We start from the raw sequence: 24647 nt of genomic DNA on the forward strand, positions 1-24647 counted from the left end.
AACCCAAAAGCCAGCAACAACAGCGCCACCAGGCAGTAGAGACACACTGTGTAGTTCGCGGCAGAAACCAGGCTATATATTTAACAGCAGAGAGTAGGCTGGGTAGTTAGCAGCATCGACACAACCACAGACAAAGCTGTGTAGGCAAAACAGCAGACAAGCTGTACATTTAGCAGCAGAGACAAAGCAGCAGACAAAGCAGCAGACAAAGCAGCAGCGGCCCCAATCAGCTGGTGGTGGAGTCACGTGAATCACCAGCGATAGATTTCGGCCAGCTGATGGGAGTTCCCTGTCAATAAACATAAAATTAGCATAGCTAAACTACATTAATCAAGGCTTTTGGGGGACTAGATTTAAGGTAGCATACCTGTTTTCAAAGTCAAACCTGCACAGGGAGAGTGAGGGAGAGAAAGACCCACACGGCAGCGGACATCTACCTGTGACCACACTAGCATTAGCTACAGGATAGCATCCGATGTAACACAGAGAGAGAGAGAGAGAGAGAGAGAGAGAAAGAAACTCACCACCACTCGAGAGAACCCGGGAATAAACGGAGCACGGGGGATGGAGCACTCAGTCGCTACTCTGCAGTGAAAACACGCAGGCTTTAAGCATAAGGACAAAATGATAAATAATCCGAAACAAAGCAGTAGCCGCAGCAATGGCGCAGAGCATTACCTGCACAGACAAACACCTGACCCGGAAATGATGCATCAGTGGGAGCGCGAGAAGAAGTAGGCCTACTTATGTACTGCTGCCCTAGTGGTCAACAGGCGCAATTAACTGCAGCAATACAACCCTATTTCTATGCTGCTACACAATGATTGTACTTTCCTTTCTCTTGACACCCAGAAGTCAAAGGCAGTCCAGGTCCAGTTCTCCATCTGCAACTTCACTGTCCCTCCCCAGATCTACGCTGTCCAGTTCAACGTCTGCATCTCCATCACCGACTGTCTCTCAGTCTTCTAAGGTAATTGTTTTATAAAGAATAAATAAAAAAAGGTGGCCAGGGACCCAGCTCTCCAGCATTGGAAGCACGATCAATGCCAAGATAACCGAGCTCCGGTCAAAAAGTAAAAATGTTGCTGCAGCTCCCCATTAAACTGTTTTGTTTGCTCTGAGTTTTCTTCCTGGACAGTATCCCATGGAAAGTATTGAACACAACTGTGATGTAAGTAATATCTTATAAAGGCATTTTACGTTTACATTCTACTAATTTTAGTTGACATTTTGTGTATTTAGCAATTTTCTAATCAAGTTTACTCAAAATATAGGCAGTACTAGCATGTGCTCAGAGCTTGCACTTACACACGGTTCCTCGTTTCTTTGAATGTAAAGGGGCAAATCAGTCAGATGAATACACTTGTTTGTTGGTGACATAGTTCCCATATTACAATAGCAATTGTGTAAGCATGTGCTCTTCATGTATATATTGAGGCATGTCAAATTGTGAAAGATATTTCTATCTTGTCACTAATTCATTCAAACTGTATCTTTTAAAACACAATCTTCTTTAAGATTAGGGTTTACAGCTGTTGGCACTGTAATCCCAGTGTGTCACTGTTAATAAAGACATTGAAAGGTTTGCGTAACAGCATTTTATTTTTATTTTTTCAATATTACAGATCTATACAGACTGCATTTATATTATTGTGTGGTAGAAATAAGTTGTTCTGGGCACTGCCCAAACCATGCCATGCCAGTTTTAACTCAAATTTCATCACATTTCAGATAGTATTAGTAGGGACAAATTAAGTCATGTTATTATAATATGTGATTCATGTGTTTTTTGACTATTGAATATTATACGAGTTGGTATAATTTTTCATACATAAAAAGTATATATTTTTTATACTGCTATGGTAATTTTCATTGGCTGACATATAAGAATCTTATTAAAAAAACATAATGAAAGCATAGTTTAACATGATAAAATACACTTCACATACAAAAAACCTATATAGAATGGTATATATTCCTATATAAGAAGTATATGATTTTTATACCGATATAGTAATTTTAATTGGTTGACATATAACAATCTTATAAAAAAGATATAAAGAAAGCATAGTTTCTGTTTAAATTAGATATACTTTACACACAAAAAACATATAAAATTGTACGTATTTACATATAAAAAGCATATGTCTTTATAACAGACATGTTATAATATATAATTAAAAACCACAAAAATTATGTAGAACATATGCGGAAAACATAATTTGCCATGCACTTTCCTTATAAACAACATACATAATGTTTGCTTGATTCATACTTATTTCTTATAAATATGTTGTATGAGAAAAATGCAAAAGTGGCCACTTTCATGAGTAAATCATAATATGAGACATAACTCTCATAAGACATACAATACATATAAAACATAAACATTTACTATTGGCAACAATAGGAAATTTTTATATGTTTTTACTGTTTATTTTCCGTATATTTCCCAGTAAAGTAAGTGTGCCTCAATGTCTGTGGAAAGATTCTGCATTTAAACAGTAACTACTGCACCTTGGATTTCATTAAGGTGGCCAGGACACCATTGATTTATAAAGGTCAAATATAAAATAAAATATCTGTAATTGTAGGTTTACATAAGGAAGACTACTTACATTATTATTATTAAACATCCTGGGCTGAGTAAATGTCTTTCTGTTAAATACACTGACTATGTTTACATGCACCTAATATTCCAGTTTTTGCACTTGTTCTAAAAAAGACAATATTCTGAGTAGGCTGTTTACATGGCAAAGTGAATTTTCTATAAACATTACTGTTTACATGCAGCCTTGCAAAATAGTATAGAATAATTTTTTCAAAATTTTCCACCGATGGCGAACTTGTTGGACCATGTAAACACAGCCTCTCTCTTTCATTCCTTCAACCATCTTCTTGAAAAGGTCGGCGTTGTGATGTTTGTGCATATCCAAAAACCTGTTGATATCCAAGTCTTTGATAATGTTTAAAAGTATCTGTGTGTCTCCTTTTCTTTTGGGCATGCATCTCTACTGGGTCCGGAGCCCTGCAAACTGTTTGCTAGTTAGTTTGAGTACAACCATAGCAACACACTGAGCTGACTATAACTGGCCTGATACATTGCATGCATAACAAATGCAGAGCGGATGTTCCAACACTACACTTCCACTATAATCAATGAAACTGGCTACACCGGACATGAGAGCAGCACCTTATTGGTGCGTATGCTCCGCAGATATTCACTCTACATGCGTAAAAATAGGACAGTCTTCTATTTATAATTTTTTTACAAGAAATGTGTGTGGCCCTTTTACACAGAAATGGATCATAAAGTGTCTATGTTTCTTTCAAATTATACTATTGATAGACAGGAAATACTTAATGTCAAGTCAATGTGCGTATTGGCAGTTTGGTTTTGAGAGTTTCTGTTGTTATTTCTTGTTTCCATCACCTGCGTCACTGCATAACAGCTGACAGTAGATGGACATTTCAGAGCACAGCACCGGCTCCAAAAACAAACGAAACGACAACAATCTCGAAAGAAAAGCTCTCCGTCTTGCCTGTGACTCACACAGTCCTACACTGTTTGTGCGCAGCAGGTGTAGCCAGTTACAGGTCCCATGGCATGAAAATGTCACTTTATGAGGTTTTGTAACATTAATATGCGCTCCCCCAGCCTGCCTATGGTCCCCCAGTGGCTTGAAATGGCGATATGTGTAAACCGAGCCCTGGGTATCCTGCTCTGCCTTTGAGAAAATGAAAGCTCAGATGGGCCAATCTGGAATCTTCTCCTTATGAGGTGATAAGGGGAAAGGTTAACTCCCCTTTCTTCTTCCTTTTTTTTTCACAGCGCTGCACCGGCTCCAAAACCTGAAGAAACGATCTCAAAACAAAAGCTCTCCGTCTTGCCTGTGACTCACACAGTCCTATGCCGTGTGTGCGCAGCAGGTGTAGCCAGTTAAAGATCAGATACAGTTTCAGGGGACCACTAAGGTCTATATAAAAGAGACTTCAGATACAGTATTAGGGGACCACTAAGGTCTATATAAAAGAGACTTCAGATACAGTATTAGGGGACCACTAAGACATAAAAGAGACTTAAGATACAGTATTAGGGGACCACTAAGGTCTATATAAAAGAGGCTTCAGATACAATATTAGGGGACCACTAAGGTCTATATAAAGAGACTTCAGATACAGTATTAGGGGACCACTAAGGTCTATATATAAGAGACTTCAGATACAGTATTAGGGGACCACTAAGGCCTATATATAAGAGACTTCAGATACAGTATTATGGGACCACTAAGGTCTATATAAAAGAGGCTTCAGATACAATATTAGGGGACCACTAAGGTCTACATAAAAGCATCCAAAGAGCACCATGTCATGGGACCTTTAAAAGATACATTCCGCAGTCCGCATACGTTACACATTCAATGTAGCCAAAGCATGTGTTAGAGACAGTTCAACAGAAATGTAAACGCTTCAACACAAATACAAAATCCACAACACAAAGCCGTAAACTGGCCATAACTGGCCGTGAACTAGTGGTGTGTCATACTGCAATATTTTGGTATCGATCTGTAACTAACGTAACTTCCGGTCAATTTTTACGTTAATCTTGATCGCTATAGCTACACGAGTACTTTCGATAGAAAAAACCCCGACCCGAATCAGTGCAGGTAACACGGAGAAGCTGCAGCTACGTGTACAAGCGTCCACTGAGCTAAAACGGCAGTGGTCGGGGCAAGTTTTAGAGTGCCTTTGTGCCTCTTAACAGACATAAAATGCAATTAAGAACAGAAACTAAGAATTTAAGACCACAATTTTTATCCTGTAAAAGTATCACTGAAAAGACCCTGAAGGGTGTTGGAACGGCAACTATGATTAGATCAAAACTCTGACTCAAACAAGGTTCTTGTTATTTACTAGAAAAGAGAGGATTTAAGAAAACTATAAGAGATAGTTAAAAAAGAAAAAGATATAGGAAGCTTGGCCCTCTAAGCAAATTGCTATTTTATTTATGAATTCATATATCCAAATGTGATATTGTTCGACTTTGTATTTCTAATATTGTTATACAATGTTCTGTCTTTTTTTATATCTACAACATCTATCAATGTTGGAAGATCTCTCTTGGAGTAGACTAGTTCTCCCTTTGACAGAGCAAGGGCCTCTAGCATGCAGTAGTCAGCTAAGGTCAAAGGTCGACCTCTGCTCTGCAGCGCACACACACACACACACACACACACACACACACACACACACACACACACACACACACACACACACACACACGCACACACACACACACAGTTTTATTTTCTGTTTTTCTGTTTCCTTGACCCATTTTTTAGTCTTAAGTACTTAATACAAGAAACAAATTAACAGTTAATCATGCAACATCAGTTAGTTGCAAGGATGTATAATACAAATTACTGCAATGATTATCTCTCTCCTATACTGAGTAGTCAGGTCAGTCTTTACCTAAACACCTTTATGCTTTGTACAACTTGACATTAATGTAACTTTAAATAAAAGCCCCATACTACTACTTTATGTGAAATGTCCAAATAGTTATGAGAAAAACTGCTGATTCTAGTTTTAGTGATATATAATTCAGACCTGGGTAGCTTAAGTTGACTGACATTCGATAAAATTACCAACCAGTTGTTGATGGAATGCACAATGCAACAGGCAACTTTCCCTTCTGTCACATGCTACCACAGGTCAGTCTTTACCTAAACACCTTTATGCTATGTACAACTCGACATTAATGCGTAACAACTACGTTTTAACCAGCTTTATCTTATTATCTTGTATGAACTTTTAGAAATAGTAACATATCATATATGCTGCATGAAAACGCGAGCCATATCAAGGGGACTCTAGGTCAACCTCTGCTCTGCTGAACACACACACACACACAGACACACACAAGTGGTATGTCAACAGCTTTACATTTATGTCCACATACGTTCTCGCTTAGTAGTTATCTTTAGATTGGATATGTCATTAGATTAAATGCCCGTAGGAAAATAATTTCCAAACACAACCAGAACCACTCAAGCTAAAAAGCATTGAGGGTTAAAAGCCACATGTCCCACTGTAGCCTTTCATCTCACTATATACACAATTTGGTTTTATTTGTTAGCCCTGTGTTATCCTTGTTAAGCTGTAAATGTAGCAATTCTTCTCTCACTTTCATAAGGAAAATTGTAGGGTAAATCTATCCAATTACAAATGCAAAGCACCGCTTATTAAACAAGAACAAGAAAATATATGAATGGATTTAAACACCAGTGCAGCCAAACACTATGAACAATCTTCATCTAGACAACACACACTGGCACTCAGAACATACTGAAAGTAAAAACACTAGCATCAAACACCAATACAGAAACTAGAAACTTTTAATATTTACAGTTTGGATAATTTGACTGATTTCACACAAATATTTTCTTTAAAGAAAAATATTTCACCTTAATTCATTTTATTTTATAACATACTAGTTTTTTAGGCAAACAAGAAGGAATGAAAATCATCTGTTTGTGTCAATAGATAGATTTTTTTTTTTTTAGTAATGTATGTACATACTGGAAAACGAGTTATGAACCTTCGCTCCAGAACGCATAAGGAGACTAATAAGTATTAGCCAAAGAAGAAAACGGCAAACAAACAAATTGCCGAGGATGCAAGCAGCATGGCTGACTTAAGTGAAATATACAAATTGTTTGCTGAGTTAAAAAATTCCTTAAGCAATGAGTACAAAGAACTGAAAGATTTTCGTCAAATCGCCTGAACACCTTTTCAGTCTAGTGTTTTCAGGGCAATATAATCTAAGACACGTGTCTGTCTTACGACAAACAACAGCGAGGATGACATAGCCTTGATTCAGTGGACGCACCATGAACGTTGCTTCGTGCCTCGCGGACGAACCAATAACATTTTCATTGCGGCGTTTACTACAGCTTATGGGCGCCTAAAACTGTACAGTTATTTAGAAAAGTTGCAGCAGAACGTTCTCTATACAGATACAGACAGTCTGATATATGTGACGAAAGAGGGCGAGGCACCTCTGGAGCTGGGTAATCTTCTCGGCGAGCTTACGGATGAGTTGGGTGGGGACACTATACAGGAATATGTAGCAGCCGGACCTAAAAGCTACGCGTACCAAACCAAAAATCAGAAAAAAGTAGTAATGAAAGTAAAAGGTATTACCCAAACTCGTGAATGCTGCGAACAAATCAACTTTGATAGTGTGTCAGAGCTGGTGAAGGGCTACCTCGAGGGAGCTGAAGAAATGGCCCTTGAGACTCCTCAGCATGTTATTAAACGCGATAAAAAAGGGTTTCTGTTGAAAAACTCGTCATTTCAGAAAAAGTTTAGAGTCGTTTACGACAAGAGGAGGCTATTTCCTGACGGTACAACTCTACCTTTTGGCTACTAAGGACGCATGATGGAGGAGATTGATTTTGATCCAAGGATATTGTACCTCAAAACATTGTTTGGATTTATACAAGTTATCAACCCATGTATGACGAGATGAAGAAAATGAATAAAAAAATCAAGTTTGTCGAAGGCCTGCCTGATTCTTTTGAAGATACGAGTATGTTTCCTCCTGAGCAATCACATCTGGTCATACTAGACGATGTCATATTTCAGGCATCTGATCATCCTGAGGTGGTGAAAATCTTCACACAATACAGACATCATCGAAATATGAGTGTTTTTATGCTAACGCAAAATTTATTCCATAAAGGCAGATACAGCCGTACCATAAGTTTAAACAGCAATTATCTGGTGCTATTTAAAAATCCCAGAGATCAGCTTCAGATTAGAGTGCTTGCGCATCAGATGTTTCCCTCACAAAAACAGTTTTTCCTGGAAAGTTTTGAAGATGCTACAAAAGAGCAACACGGCTATATAATCCTGGACCTCACGCCTTCATGCCCACAACGTTACAGAGTGCGTACAGGACTACTGCCCCACCAGCAAATGACGTTTTACATAGCAAAAACAAAGTAGGACGTCGTTATGTCAGAGCGTATAAAACGGAATGCTCTGTTACTGAGAGCCCTTTATCATGCGACGCCTTCAAAACATAAAGACCTTTTGAAACACTGCTCACCTGACTTTCTCCAAGCCTTGTGTGAGGTAGCTTTAAACCTGTTAAAAGGGAATCTGCCTGTATCGCCTTCTCAATACAAACAACTGAAACGTCAAAAGAAGATTATCAGGCTGCTGGCCGATAAAAAAAAACAGTTTAAGGCGTAAACATCAGGCTCTGAAAAAACAGACGGGGGGCTTTATCTTGCCGTTACTCTCGGCTGCCATTCCTATTCTGGGCAATCTCTTAGGAGGTCTGCTTCCAAAAACGTAAGAGCGGAAGAAAAAATAAAAGATGGCTCTGAGGGCATCCAAGAAAATGTATCTGATTTCACCCCAGCAGCTGAGCAAAATGACTAGACCGGAGCCGTCCATCAGACAGACGGCTGACGGATGAAGAGATTTAGCAGGGTACTAAATGATCCAGGATTAAATTCATATGAAAAAGCTAAAAGATACGAAGCTCTACTGCTACGATATCTCACTTTGCTTAAACAAAGTAAGAATGATGTGCACAACGTTACTCTCAGCCTGCGACAGGATGCTGCAGAAGATGAGCACTCTGCAGCACCTGCTGCTGCAGCACCAGCATCAGCAGCAGTAGATGCAGTAGCAGTTGCTGACCACCGTACCATTTTGGATGAAACAGCGAGCGAGGTGTTAAAAAATCTACCCCCACGTGACCGTAAAAACGCTCTCTACATTATGCAGAAATTAACCGCAAGTGACGAGGGATGGACGTCGAGAGGTGAATTTGTTTCTAAGGGTGTTGTAGTTAAAGGATCTCATATACACCGAAAGGTTGGACTAGTTTCTTGAATACGCTGGAGGGCTTAAACATTCCTGTATCCATGTTTAAAAATCCCCAAGCACGGGCGCAGTACAGTCAGCTCAGAATGGAGGGAGACGATTCTGAAGAAAAATTACCGCGGGAAAAAAGAAAAAAGCATACCTATTATCCCCGCGATGGTCAACTTCTGAAGAAAAATTACCGCGGGAAAAAAGAAAGAAAGCGTACCTATTATCTCCGCGATGGTCAACTTTGGATTAACGTTACCGTACACTGTCATTTTCAATAAACATGTTTTATTAATCACGAGTTTATGGTTACAGAGTCTTTCTTATTGTTTCTTTCAAGCGGTAACAATCTCTAAACACTTCTAGAGAGCATGAACCATGGCGAAAAGATTCTGAGCGGTTACGACCGACGCACCTTTGATATTTATTGACAAAATTAGACACCATCCGGTCATTTTTATTGACATCTTCATGATACAGAGTCATCATTTGATTATATGATAAGCCGCAGGCTCTATGGCAGAGATAAAAAACACAATGTTGACCGCATACGGTCGAAAGTGTGCTGGAGCTGACGGCTGTGATACTCTATCTTCTTTGAACGGTTTTCCAGAAACTGCAAAATGCTCGAGGGGTAATGCGCAAAATCAGGGGGGGAATCCGTACAAGTCGAAAAAAGTCGCTCCGCCGTCCTCTTCCAGCGTCAACGCCAGCCAGTGCTGTCCGGGCATGTGGGATGGATGAGTGTTGACGATAAAGTAGGCAGGTAGACGGAAGGTCCGACCCAGCGATGCTAGTTGATCAGAAGCTCACACTCCGTGGAATAAATTACCCGTAAGATAATGCATCAGCCATTCTAGCTGATGATTATCCATCCTTTTAATAATAATCCACCAGCACCTGTCTTTTAGCGTTGATCTCCAGAATGGAATCGTAGCATGCGTATACTATGAGTGTTGTAGTGTAAGGCAGCGGTACCCTAAATCTCATCTCCAAACGCAAATTTCCGTTGGAAATTGGAGACAGGGCGTCGCTGTCTTCGGTCGCCCCAAGATTGAACACAAACAGAGAATAACCTTCGTTAAATTCACAGCGGTTGATGCTAAGAGGCTGGTCTTTAAGATGCAATACAGCATATTGAAAAGAAACAATTAGTAGAGAGTGTGCCTACTTATTCAATGTATCAGTCTGATGTGTATAAAAAACTGCCTACAACTGTGTTAAAAGTGCAAGGACGAGATATAGAATTTCTGGTTGATTCGGGGGCTACAAATTCAGTTTTGAAAAAATCATTGTTTCCAAATCAAAAGCTTTCTGGTAGGCTCGTTCTCTCTAGGAGTGCTAGTGGAATGGTGCTGCCAGAAAAATTCACAACCCCTATGACATGTGTACACACAGATCCTGAAGATCCAGAACCAGAGAGGAGAGTAAAATGCGCATTTTTGCTCTCACCTGTGTGTCCTGTGAACTTATTGGGCAGAGATCTGATGTGTCTTTTTGGAATAGGAATAATTCCTACCCCCACTGGCCTTAAAATTGTGCGTTTTGATAAAAATCATTCTTTTGATGACATGTTTTTGTTAAAATCAAAAAGCAAATACTCGTTCACATTTCTTTGGGACATTACTCTTTGTCAGGCCATACATCTCCTGGCTGAAGTAAAACAGATTGTGTCACCTTTGGCTAAGCTGAAGAAGCCACAAGAAATACATTGTATTTCTTTTGTCTCACTGGATCCGGGCAAGAATATGTTGATAAGTTTTTGGAGCAGTCCAGAGATGAGCTTGAGTTATCTTATGCCTACTGGCACACACACACATGTGCAGTGGCTGTTATCTTGACTGATAAACAGAAAAAGTTTTTCAGAATTCCAAACTCTACAGCTCACATTCTTCTCTCTTTGTCTCCCACAGACCAGGGAACAGACCACGGATACTTTGTGACGACTTGTGAAAAACTGACTGACTGGACTGACACGGCTGATAACTGTATTTCATTTTCTCCCTCAACTCAAACTTTTATCCCGACGTGTGTCTTGTATTCGCAGTGTTCTCATTTTGAATGAACCTGTGTCTACAACGGACACCTTTTTGCACGGTAAACATGACGGTTTACCCACTGATGTATCACCGCTTCTAGCAGAAGTACCACGTCACCTTTGGGCGACGCACAAATATGACGTAGGGTTAATTAAAAACTGCCAACATGTAGTCATAATGCCACGTTCGGACTTCAGGCCGCAGAAACATCAGTATCCGTTAAAACAGGAAGCGATTGATGGAATTCGACCCGTCTTTAACTCCCTATTGACTGCTGGAGTTATTATTCCGTGTCCAGATTCTCCTGTGCGAACACCGATTTTTCCCGTAAAGAAAATACGGGCTAAAGATCTCCCGACGGAATGGCGTTTTGTACAAGACTTGAAAGCTGTAAATGCAGCTGTACACGCACGCGCACCAAATGTACCGAATCCGTACACGATTTTACAGGGGATTAGGGGTGACGCTGCCTGGTTTTCGGTGGTCGATTTGTCTAATGCATTTTTCAGTGTCCCGGTGGACAAAGAAAGTCAGTACTGGTTCGCTTTCCTGTTTGATGGAAAACCATACACTTTCACACGACTTTGTCAGGGCTACACTGAATCTCCAACCATTTACAATGACGCACTGCGCGACAGTCTAACAATCAGCCCGGGTTCAAGTTTGTTGCAGTACGTCGATGATATATTGATTGCGAGCTCCACAAAAGAGATGTGCGAGCGAGACACGATTGCGCTTTTGTGTCATCTTGCAACTGAGGGACACAAAGCCAGTCTGGCAAAATTGCAATTTGTAAAACAGGAGGTTCACTTCCTGGGACATGACATTTCAGCAACAGGGAAAACCTTGTCTCCTTCGCGGATTGAGGCAATGGTTTCCCTACCAAAACCTGTAACTAAAAAACAAATGATGTCATTTTTGGGAATGTGTTCATACTGTCGTGTTTTCATCCCAAATTATGCTCAACATGTTCAACCATTGATGGACATAATACACGGTAAGAATCTGACTGCACACGATCCCATAACTTGGACGACAGAGGCTGAGCAGGCTTTTGTAGATCTCAAAAAGGCTTTTCAAAGTCCGCCTACCTTAGGTTTGCCAAATTCTAATCTTCATTTCACTCAGACAGTGGATGAGCGTTTAGGATGCATGACATCTGTTCTCCTGCAGCCGCATGGAGACAGACTCAGACCTGTAGCCTATTTCTCAGCTAAACTGGACCCAGTTGCAGCTGGACTTCCACTTTGTCTCAGAGCTGTAGCAGCTGCTGAAAAAGCTTTGGCTGCATCTAGGGACATTGTAGGATATGCTCCACTCACTTTGTTAGTTCCACATGCTGTCTCACTAATCCTACTTGAACAAAAGGCTTCACATTTGTCTGCAGCACGATACCTAAGATATCACACATGTCTGCTTGATCTGGCTAATGTGACAGTTAAACGTTGCACTGTACTTAACCCAGCTTCTCTTTTGCCTACACCAGACGAGGGAGAACCACACAATTGTCTGGCAGAACTGGAGCAAACATGCACACCTCGTCCAGATCTTTCTGATACTCCATTGGAAAACCCAGATCTCATTTTGTATATAGACAGGTCAGCATCTCGCTGCCCAGAAACAGGACAGGGACAGGTAGGGTTTGCAGTAGTGTCTGACACAGCTACGTTAAGTGCAAAATCTCTCCCAAAACATTTTTCTGCACAGGCAGCCGAGCTGATTGCGCTCACTGAAGCATGTAAGTTGGCTGACGGTTCATCTGTAACCATCTACACGGACTCCAGGTATGCCTTTGGGGTGGTGCACGATTTTGGTGCACTCTGGAAACACCGAAATTTTCTGAAATCTGATGGTAAGCCTATTTTACATCATCAATTGATCAATGATCTTTTAACTGCCATCCTACTACCAACACAGGTAGCTGTATGTAAATGCACTGCACACACAGGAGCATTAGATGCTGTCTCTAGGGGAAATGCACGTGCTGACATAGCTGCTAAAGCAGTTGCACACTTGCCCCTATCACTTGACACCTTAGCTCACACTGCAGCAGAACAAATCTCACTTCCAGGGTCTGTAAGTGCTATGCAAACACATGCTACATCACAGGAAAAACAACAGTGGAAAGCAATAGGGTGCACCTTTAACACGGACATCTGGGTTGGCCCAGATTCTAAACCATGCTTGCCAAGACACTTTTTCCCACATTTTGCTAAGTTGACACATGCAGAAGATCATGTATCAAAAGGGGGAATGTTAGCAGCTATCACGCAAACATGGTTCACAAAGGGCTTAACAACATTTGCAGAAAAATTTTGTAAAGCATGCATTATATGCGCACAGCACAACATTGGCAAAGCAGTGAAGGTAACACAACAGGCAGCACACCAGCCACCAACAAGACCATTTGAACACTTGATGATGGATTTTGTGGAGCTAACACCATCAGAGGGGAAAAAACACTGCCTCGTTATGGTTGATATGTTTTCTAAATGGGTGGAGGTGTTTCCTGCCACAAAACAGACAGCTTCAGTGGTGGCAAAAGCTCTAATGACAGAAATAATTCCAAGATGGGGAATTCCGAGCCATGTGTCTAGTGACAATGGAGCTCATTTTGTAAACTCAGCAATAACACAAATAAGTTTGTTTATTGGAATAAACATCACGACGCATTGTTCTTATCATCCGCAGAGCTCAGGGGCGATTGAGCGAGAGAACAGAACGTTAAAAACAAAGCTAGCTAAATGCTGCGCAGACACAGGCCTTCCTTGGACAAAGGCTTTACCTCTAGTTTTAATGTACATGAGGATGCGAACACGGTCTTGCTCCAATCTCAGTCCATATGAGATTTTGTTTGCAAGACCTCCTTATGTAAGGACAGAAGTGCCAAAAGTGGGGATCCCAAGCACAACCCTATGTGAACATGATATGTTGAAATACTGCACTCAACTTTCTTCTGCTCTCTCCACCATAAGAACTCAGGTTTCAGCAGGTCTGCCTAAACCAGCTGAAGGACAGCTTCATAAGCTTAAACCTGGGGATTTCGTGGTGGTAAAGAACTTCAGGAGGAAGAACTGGCAATCCAGCAGATGGAGTGGACCATTCCAGGTTCTCCTGGTTACACACACGGCAGTGAAAGTAGCTGAGAGAGCTACTTGGATACACGCTTCACACTGCAGGAAGGTCCCAGATCCAACAGAGGGAGAACAGGTTCTGGCCGAACCTACAACAAGTGACGAGCAGGTCCCTGCTGAGTCACCGACGACAGAAATCAATTAAGAGATAGCCTGACAGACGGCGTTTCTGTGCTATCTCTGAACCAACAGGGAAACTGGAGTTTCTCACTGCCTTTCAACACATCACAGGCACTGCGAGACCTACAATACTGGTATTGTACTGTTAACATTCTTTGCAGCAACAGGAGTGTCACTGCACATTCCTGAAGAGCACACACACCCATGCTGCTCAGCTCACAGCACATTTGTTTTGTTTACGAAGGACAGTTGACATTCAAGTGCTCAGAAACACACACACTCAGGAGGAGTGTGCTGTGAAAGCACACATGGAGCAGCCGGATAGAAGAAGGCTGAAATGGTATCCTCCGAGGAGATTCGGGGGGTCCAGATTCCTAATGTGTATGTTTTTCATTTCTGCATTTGTGGCTTTTACAATTTTGATTGTAGAAAAGTATGATAAACAACTGATTGATGTAACCATCGCTCCCAACACCTCTTCTACTAATGATACTGACACCCACAAACACACTAGGGACACTAGTGAGGAACATGGTGGGGGAGGGAAACGGCGAGTGACGCGTTCAACACCTTCCACGTCTAGGAGTAGATGGCGTTCAGGGTACAACAGGTACCACAGAGCAAATGTTACTATAATGGCTAACACAACGACTACTCTTATGCTTCAACCATGTGATTATGTGTGGTGCGGACATGACAAAGCGGAGATGGGAGGAGCAGAGGTGTATGTATGCTATGTTCCTTTTATAGAAGACTATGGATTTAAGACACAGAGAGGACCTGTATGTTCCTCTTGGAAACAGGCTGTTTGGCATACAGGAAGAGCTAATTGGGGCTATGAGGTTCCTAATGACCAAACAAATTTGACTGGTAGACTATCAATAAAGAAAGTAGATTACTCCACAACAGCAATATTGTTAACATTGAACGATGCTCAGTACACAGACCAAGGCTATTTCGTTGTGTGTATTAGGACTTTGGGGAGAATTCCCTGTGGATCTTTTTACTTGGAAATAGTTTTACCTTCCACATCTGACGATACACCACATGCGACTCAGACTTTTGAAAGCTTATCTAATAGATGGAGTTCTTTTTCAGATGAAAATGATGCATTTTCTACTAATGTATGGCTTGGCCTAGTTAAGAAATTCACGCGTGATGTGGGTTATAATGAATCTTGTTATGTTTGTTCACTATTTCCTCACTCACAGAAACAGGCTACTCCAGTAAAACCACACTCATTGAACTTAACTGAAGTTATCTGTGCTTTGACAGCTCTTAAAGATGTGAGGAAAGAGGGGGGTCAGTATTTTTCGGCTTCCTACCAACCTTCACCCTGTGAGGGTTTTGCGAGTCGCTCTCTGCGTGCGCCAAATGGTACTATGTTCACAACCAAGAATGAAAAAGCGTCTGATAGCATTGGACAATTTCATCACAGTTTGATGAAAACATTATCGCATGCACTATGCTTTGAAAGACCGCGCCGTGCGGGTTCTAGGTACTTGGGTGTAACCACGGGTTGTCAACAGACTCTGAACTGTACATGTGCGACAGGTGATTTTGATATTAGCGCATGCCTTGACTCCACACCAGGTTATCTTAATGCTTCCGTACTGGACACATCTCTGACTCACATGATGCGTTGGCCTGATGATTCAGGTGCGGGATCTCTGGTAGATTTTGTTTGGCTTTGTGGAGATCATTGGTATCAAATTTTGACTCCACTATGGGCAGGAAGGTGTAGTGTGATATATCTAACTCCTTCAATCACCGTGATGACGTCTCTCATGCATACGACACACCATTACCCCATGTATGTGCCCACATCTGATAATTCAGTTAGACAGAGACGAGGGGTAACTGGCCCAGGTAACAAATTCGCAGCAGGGATTTTTCCATGGTATGGAACGGTTAACAATGCACACAACATAGATAGAATTCAGGAAAGCCTGGAGAATTTGACTGCAATAATGATTTCAGTATTTGGCGAATTGCCTCCTGCGATAAGAGCTATGAGAAACATGTTGATGCAACATCAAATGGGACTTGACCTTTTGTTAGCTGCACAGGGAGGGCTCTGCCACATCATTGGAACACATTGCTGCACATTCATTCCAGACATTGAAGGGAACATCACCGACACAGTTCACCACTTAAACCTACTTTTGACTAATCTCAAAGCACAGGACGTCCCAGAACAGGATGCAGGATGGGACTGGTGGGCTTGGGTTTTTGAAGGGGGATGGAAGGCTTGGTTAGCAAGATTTGTTGCACCAGCAATTACCTTGTTGTTTGGGTTCCTGATTTGTATCTGCTGTGTCATTCCACTAATCAAGAAAATTATTTCCTCCATTTTTATGGTAAATATGGTTCAGTATCACGCACTACAGGACACTGAGTCCTCTGACTTGTTTCGTCTTTCTGGAGATAACATTAATGATGACAATGCTTCTGATACTGTGTGAAACTAATTGACTTTGTTTTTATTCTTTTACTTTAGATGTGATGCTTGCTATTATTAAAAAAGGGTTTTATTTTGTACCTTTTTGGAAAAAAAACATTTAAGCAATAGAAAGGTATAATACATAAGTTTAAATCCTAAAAAGTAAACTTTGTTTTGATGATTAATTCCTATAATATGTTTGAATCTTAACAGATAAAGTTAGGTTATGTGATTGATTCCTATAACAGTAAAATTCATTTTATGTGATTTTGTAATCAAAAGGGAGGAATTGTAGTGGGAATTTTATTTTTAACATTATAGTTTGATATCTTACAAAGGTCTCTTATATACTTAACAGGAGTTCCTTCCTTCCTTGAGTCTAGGTGAAGCTATTATTTGTGAAAGTTATTTATTGTTTTCAGAACTCAGTCTCTCCTTAAGGGCAGATAAGGGTAAAAAGGGGTCATAACATTTGAACTGTTTTCTCCTTCTGTTTCTTGCTTTTTCAGGTGTTTAGGCTATTAGCTAGAGAAGCAAGGTCAGAGGGGAAAAGTAGTAAAGTCATTATGACTTTACTAGAAGGTCATTGAGAAAGACTAACACTAGCATGCTAACGCTAGCATGCTAACGCTAGCATGCTAACGCTAGCATGCTACCTCGTTCTCAATAGCAAAGCACTGCTACAACACACACAAGTTCACCATAATCTACAAAAGAACTACTGCCATGTGCGCCCTCATTTAGAAGTCTCCCAGCTAATCCTGCCTTGTAACTGACCGAAGTTGTAGAAACAGCCTTTCTTTTACTGTCTATGGAGCTAGCTAGCTGACATGATCTACATCTGAGCTACTGGGCATGTGCAGTGCAATCAAAGATAGTACAGAAGAAGAAGAAGAAAAGAGGTCTCACTCTGTAGCTAAAACAGAGACCAGGTGAAAAGAGGATCTGCAGCAGTGAGAGAGAGCGGTGCAGTACAACAACAATATGGTGTTTTTTGAAAATTAAACCATGTAAACCTATTCTGGTGCAACCTTAAAATACAATTCTGAACCTGAAAATGAGCATAATATGGCTGCTTTAAAGCAGCAGTGGTTACGGCTTCAAAAGGAACAGAAACTGGGGCAAATACTTGATTAGTTTCCAGTATTTTAGTTTCTACTGAAACCACAAACGTGACACAAGAGACTTTGCATATTTAACTAACAGAAAGACCTAAACAGGTTTATGAAATGTAATTCTTCAACTGGCGGGTGTTGTTGTTGTGGGTGTTGTACGGCTCTCTTATGGTATTTGTGAACGTGTACTGCTGCATTTCTTCCTCCTCAGCGGGGTGTGGTTGGAACCCCTCCCAACCTTTTAGTTTCTGCTGAAACCACAAACAGGTTTTACACCTGTGACACAAGAGACTTTGCAGATAGGCATCTAACAGAAAGACCTAGACAGGTTTATTAAATTAAATTCTTCAACTGGCGGGTGTTGTACGGCTCTCTTATGGTATTTGTGAACATGTACTGCTGCATTTTTTCCTCCTCAGCGGGGTGTGGTGGTTATAAAATATTGTGCATGTTGAGTGGTTTCCCCTCTGTCTCAAAGGTTTATTGAGAAAGAACTTTTAAAAACCGACCAACACGTTGACATAACATTTATAGTGACCAGCAGATGATTGTTGTTGTTGGGTTGTACAGCTTGAAAGGTTTTAATAAAGTCTTTAACGTATGAGGGCAAGGAGGTGACACAGGGCTTTCTTCAGTGCAAATCAGGGAATGAATTATTCTATTGCACTTACCCATTGGTTGGGTCAGTTGTTATACATTAAAGTGTCAAACAATAATTTATTCATCAAAACCACCTTGGAGGAATCGGTTCCTTTGAATTTAGGGACGTAGGTGTGGAAAAGCAACAACAAACTCATCCTTAACCCATACTGTATATTACATCCTGTTTTAGAGCATCACATTCTGTCTTCAGTGCTGTGGGGTCCAGAGAAAGATATGGGGAGTAACCCACCACAGATGGTTCTCAAAATGCTCGCAAACCTCGGAAACCCTTTGGTCAGGGCGGATTGTCTACCAAATCCCAGTCAAACGCCTTCTCAGCATCGAGAGACAATAATAATGAAGGTGTTTTTTCCTGGTTCAGATAATGTATGATGTTAAACAGTCGTCTAGTATTATCAGATGAGTGACGACCTTTAGTGAATCAAGTTTGATCTAAATTTATTAATTTTGGGAGAATTAATTCTAATCTCTTCGATAACAGTTTTGTAATAATTTTAGTGACAATTTAGCAAACTTATAGGCCTTCTATGAGGCACAACTTTGAGGGTCTTTGCCTTCTTTCAATATGCCAGAGATTCTAGCTGTTTTCATAGAAACAGGAAGAATGTTATGGCTAGTGAAGTCATTAACCATTAACATAAAAACTAATTTAAGTTGTGGCCAGAAAGTTTTATAAAATTCTCCAGAAAACCCATCTGGGCCGGGAGATTTATTTGCTGGTAGTGATTTAATTACAGAAAACACCTCTTTCTCAGACAAGTTTTTAATAATGCTTTGTTGATCTGAGACTGTAACCTAAGGTAGATCCAAACGGTCTAAAAAGGTTGTTGCCTCAGGGATTGAAATATTTTCTGATTTATATAAACCACTATAAAATCAAAAGATTGTTTATTAATTTCTAATGGCTTGTATGTTACTACATTTTCAGTTTTAATGGCCATTTTTGTTCTATTAGCTTGTTCCTTTTTCAAATAATGTGCCAATAGTTTACCTGGTCTATTCCCAAATTCATGCATTTTTTGTTTCAAGTACATACTTTTTTGTTTAATATAGTTTGAGTGGTCTGAGTTGAAATTTGGTCTGGCTATAACTAATTTATTCACATTTTCTTCAGATTGATCTTGCTTATGTAACGCTTCTCTAGATAATAATTCTTCCTTTAAACCATCAGTAATTCATTTTCTTTCTTTTTTTTCTTTAAAGTACTACTATGGATAAATCTGTTAAATTAATTACATGGAATGTTAAAGGTATAGGACATCCTATCAAAAGGAAAATAATACTTACAGCTCTCAAAAAAGAGAAATTGGAATAGCCTTATTGCAAGAAACTCACCTTTCACCTGAAGAGCATCTTAAATTACAGAAAGACTGGGTTGGACAAATTTTCTTTTCATCTTTTAAAACAAATAGCCGAGGAGTGGCTGTTTTAATTCATAAACACATAAGGCATAAATCTTACTCTTGTTTAGATTATTTTTCTCTTCCTAAAAAATGTACGAAGCTTGTTTCATCTTGTGAAATACATGAAGTCTCTATATTGGACCATGCAATGGCCTCCTTGGAAATCACTCTAAGTGAATCTTCTAAAACTAAAATGTGGAAATTTAATAATCCGTTATTAGAAGATGAAATATTCTGTAAGAAAATGAGAGCGTGGATTGAAGACTCTAATATTTATAATTTATCATCTGAAATACTAATAATGTGGAATCTCCCCCAGTGCACTTAGGAAGAGGTACCAGGCATGGCTGCCCTCTCTACCCATTATTATTTGTTATTGCTTTAGATATATATATATATATATATATATATATTTTTTTTTTTTTTTTTTTGTCTTTGTTTTGTATGGTTGTGTTTTGGAGTATTTCTTGTATGTTTAGTTTTGTGTGTGTGTGTGTGTGTGTGTGTGTGTGTGTGTGTGTGTGTGTGTGTGTGTGTGTGTGTGTGTGTGTGTGCAGCAGAGCAGAGGTTAGCCTAGAGGCCCCTTGCTATGGCTCGCAGTTCGTTTTCATGCAGCAAATATGATATGATACTATTTCTAAAAGATAATAAGATAAAGCTGGTTAAAACGTAGTTGTTACGCATTAATGTCAAGTTGTACATAGCATAAAGGTGTTTAGGTAAAGACTGACCTGACTACTCAGTATAGGGGAGAGATAATCATTGCAGTAATTTGTATTATACATCCTTGCAACTAACTAATGTTGCATAGTTAACTGTTAATTTGTTTCTTGTATTAAGTACTTAAGACTAAAAAATGGGACTAGGAAACAGAAAAACAGAAAATAAAACACCATACATGTATGTATGTAGAGCAGAGGTTGACCTTTGACCTTAGTTGCGGCAACTGTTACCTATGGCTCGCATGACAGCAGCTCGTTTCATACAGCAGAACTGATGCTTATGAATCTGGGCCTGTTAAGAATGGAAACCACCGTCTACACTTGTGTAAAATAAACAGTGAAAGTTAAAGCTAGACAACCTGTCCGCTGGCTCTATATCACTCTGCCAGCATGTGACAGAAGGGAAGGTTGCCTGTTGCATTGTGTATTCCATCAACAACTGGTTGGTAATTTTATCGAATGTCAGTCAACTTAAGCTACCCAGGTCTGAATTATATATCACTAAAACTAGAATCAGCAGTTTGTCTCATAACTATTTGGACATTTCACATAAAGTAGTAGTATGGGGCTTTTATTTAAAGTTACATTAATGTCAAGTTGTACAAAGCATAAAGGTGTTTAGGTAAATTTAGGTATTATACATCCTTGCAACTAACTAATGTTGCATGATTAACTGTTAATTTGTTTCTTGTATTAAGTACTTAAGACTAAAAAATGGGTCAAGGAAACAGAAAAACAGAAAATAAAACTGTGTGTGTGTGTGTGTGTGTGTGTGTGTGTGTGTGTGTGTGTGTGTGTGTGTGTGTGTGTGTGTGTGCGCTGCAGAGCAGAGGTCGACCTTTGACCTTAGCTGACAACTGCATGCTAGAGGCCCTTGCTCTGTCAAAGGGAGAACTAGTCTACTCCAAGAGAGATCTTCCAACATTGATAGATGTTGTAGATATAAAAAAAGACAGAACATTGTATAACAATATTAGAAATACAAAGTCGAACAATATCACATTTGGATATACGAATTCATAAATAAAATCGCAGTTTGCTTAGAGGGCCAAGCTTCCTATATCTTTTTCTTTTTTAACTATCTCTTATAGTTTTCTTAAATCCTCTCTTTTCTAGTAAATAACAAGAACCTTGTTTGAGTCAGAGTTTTGATCTAATCATAGTTGCCGTTCCAACACCCTTCAGGGTCTTTTCAGTGATACTTTTACAGGATAAAAATTGTGGTCTTAAATTCTTAGTTTCTGCTCTTAAGAGATATATCATTTGTCGGTCATTCTCTGAACAGTCCATCAAATATTAAGACAAAGTTGTCAGTTGCATATTGCGTTGTATAATTAATTATTATAAATAATTGAGCTCAGGTTGAAATGCAGATAACATGAGACCAGAGTAAAATGCAAGGTAGTACTACTTACTTTTAACGTTGGTGTTTTACTTTTTTTTTTTTTTTCTTTTCTTTTTTAACACTGATCACATAAGGTTTAAAAATGTTTGTAATGTTTTTAATATAATTAGCTAAACTACTTGCTGCTATGTTATCTTTTTTAAATTGCCATCTTTCACCACATTAAACACAAACAATCTTTTAAGCGAATGTGGTTATGAGTTACATTAAAATGATACAAAATCAGTTTTGTATTCATGAATTCAAATTCATGTTGAACATACCATATCTTGTCAGTGAGACTTACATTTTGATGACGTGTTAATTCTGAATTGGGAAATTACGACGCAATGTCGCTAAAGCATAAATGCATCTGGTGAAGTCATATAACTTCAAGGTAGTACTACTTACTTTTAACGTTGGCGTTTTACAAAGAAACAAGTTGGGTTCAGGGTGCAAAGTTGAATCTTACATTTTTTTACATCCATTATAAGCATTGTGTACATCAAGGAGAATAAAATATCATTTCAACAGCTGTATTAATACAAAAATGTCACAAGCACATATTTTTTAACGTTTGTATATTTAATATAATTAGCTTAACTATTTGCTGCTACGTTATCTTTTTTTTGACTTGACATCTTTCACCACATTAAACACCAATCTTTTAAGTCAATGTCAATGTTTGTCATTGTGAATTGTCAATGTCAATCACTACAAATCTGTTTTGCTAGTTACATTAAAATGATACAAAATAAGTTTTGTATTCACAAGTTAAAATTCATATGCATGTGTGGGCGAACATTAGTGATTCACATGCATAAGCTCAACATGACAACATGAACTGTGTCTGTGTGTGTGTGTGTGTGTTTTGTGTCTGTGTCTGTGTGTGTGTTTTGTGTGTGTGTGTGTGTGTGTGTGTGTGTGTGTGTGTGTGTGTGTTTGTGTGTGCATGCGTATGTTTCATTTGTATAATGGTACACAAGCACAAGAAAGTTGTAGGAGTGTGTGTATGGATGAATATTATACTCTTTCCTACATTTTGACCATAAACAAAAAAAAGTGTGACTAAGTTGAATAAATCACTCAAAATTCAAAGAAAGTAGTCACAATGAATGTTATGTGTTCAAATGCCATGTGTGATTTTGTGTGATCTGATGAAAAATACCATATTTATGGTACAGGGAATGTTGATCTTTTTTGACTTCTCACTGGTTAGCTCATTTGAACTGAAAACGTAATTTCCGGTTGAGTGTTCGGGCATGGGAAAAATAGGTGTGGAGGGAAAAGGGGAGTGAACACAGATCCCCGGGCCAGAACGATGCAGGCACAGCCAGATGAGTACGGAGCAGCGGAGGATGCAGGAGGGCAGAGGACAGTGTGAGCCAGACATACCAACCAGAGCTAAGCATGCACAGACATACGATCATCATTTTTTACAAAATGTAACGCGTGTGTGCGTGTGTGTGTGTGTATGTCTGTGTGTGTGTGTGTGTTCATCATAGCAGAGGTTGACCCCTGACCTTAGGTCCAGTAGACAACAGTTGACACAGAAATGAGACGCCTTCCTCTGGCTCGCAGGAGACAGCTGCTTTTGTTGAGCACTCAGTCTAAAGTTCATACAGAAAGAGCTGCAGAAACAAGTTCTGAAAATATAGGGTTTAACATCCTTAATCATACTTTAATGGTGTAATAATTTCTCCTTTGCAATATTGTAATATTGTAATGTACTTGGAGCAGATGAGGGTGCAGGAGAGGCTGAGGACACTGGGAACCAAACATACGAACCAGAGCGATGCATGCACAGACCCGTCAACATTTTCTACAAAATGTAAAGCCTAATTTGACCCAAGTTATTAGTTATTAAGCTGTTCCATTTCATATAATGATAACACGCTTTGTTGGATCAAGTATGCCAATATTTTCATGGGATGTCAGCTTAAATTTTTTGTTTGCGATTCATTCCTATATTATTAAAAGACATTGAATGCAGTAACAATTGGATTTAACAATCTTAAACATTCACCATTTTTAGTTCTCTCAGTCATATGAGGCGTGTATCAAATACTGATAAAGATATTTAACTCATTCAAAACCATCATTCACGCATTTCCTCTCACACCCCTTTCTCATTGGTTCGTTTGAAAACCGCATTTCCTGTCTCTGCCCTGTACTGTAAATAGATATTGCATCAGAAACACCTGTCGAACATCAATCAAAATTGTGACAGGTCGTGACCTCTTGACCTGTCAGTCATCAATCAAACCACATTCCTAAGTGACAGAAACCACCATCCTATACTCTCTCAGGTGTTCACACGCAAAAGTGATTTGCCAAGATTCCAGGTGTGCAGCAGGCATGTCAGAGGGAGGGGTCACAGGTTTTCTGACAGGATATAAGGACTCTCACATTATCAGATCATCACACTGGAAGCTCCAGTTGGAAGTCAAGAAGTCTCTCACACACAACTCATCTGATCTACACAGCATCACCAGGTGAGGACAACCTGGGTGGACAGAGACAGAGGGTTGAAAACAGATATATATTTAGACTTTTACTGAACTGTGTAAGGTTGGCAATGTCAGACTAGACTCGACAAAGAAATACTGTATTTGTAATCACCATAGACCGTCAGTCTGTCTGTCATCCTGTGTGTGTAAAGGAGAAGAGTTGACTCCCAGTGTTTGAAACTCTTAACACTCGTACTACTTTAGAGTGTACACTAAGTACTG

At 39.5% G+C, this 24647-nt stretch overlaps 1 protein-coding gene across 3 annotated transcripts in view; it reads left to right on the forward strand.

Annotated features, from left to right (window-relative positions):
- The window catches only part of LOC116061069 (stonustoxin subunit beta-like), a 71018-nt gene that overhangs the window by 36799 nt on the left and 9572 nt on the right, over positions 1–24647 (forward strand). The window contains exon 1 of one of the 3 annotated variants that reach the window (XM_031314950.2): positions 24424–24442. The exons of the other annotated variants lie outside the window; for them this stretch is intronic. The gene's annotated coding sequence lies outside the window, so the exon portion shown is untranslated. Of the gene's footprint in view, positions 1–24423; positions 24443–24647 lie in introns of those variants that run through there. 3 annotated transcript variants of the gene reach the window in all.

Source organism: Sander lucioperca, chromosome 22 (assembly GCF_008315115.2).
Source record: "Sander lucioperca isolate FBNREF2018 chromosome 22, SLUC_FBN_1.2, whole genome shotgun sequence".
Lineage (NCBI taxonomy): Eukaryota > Metazoa > Chordata > Actinopteri > Perciformes > Percidae > Sander > Sander lucioperca.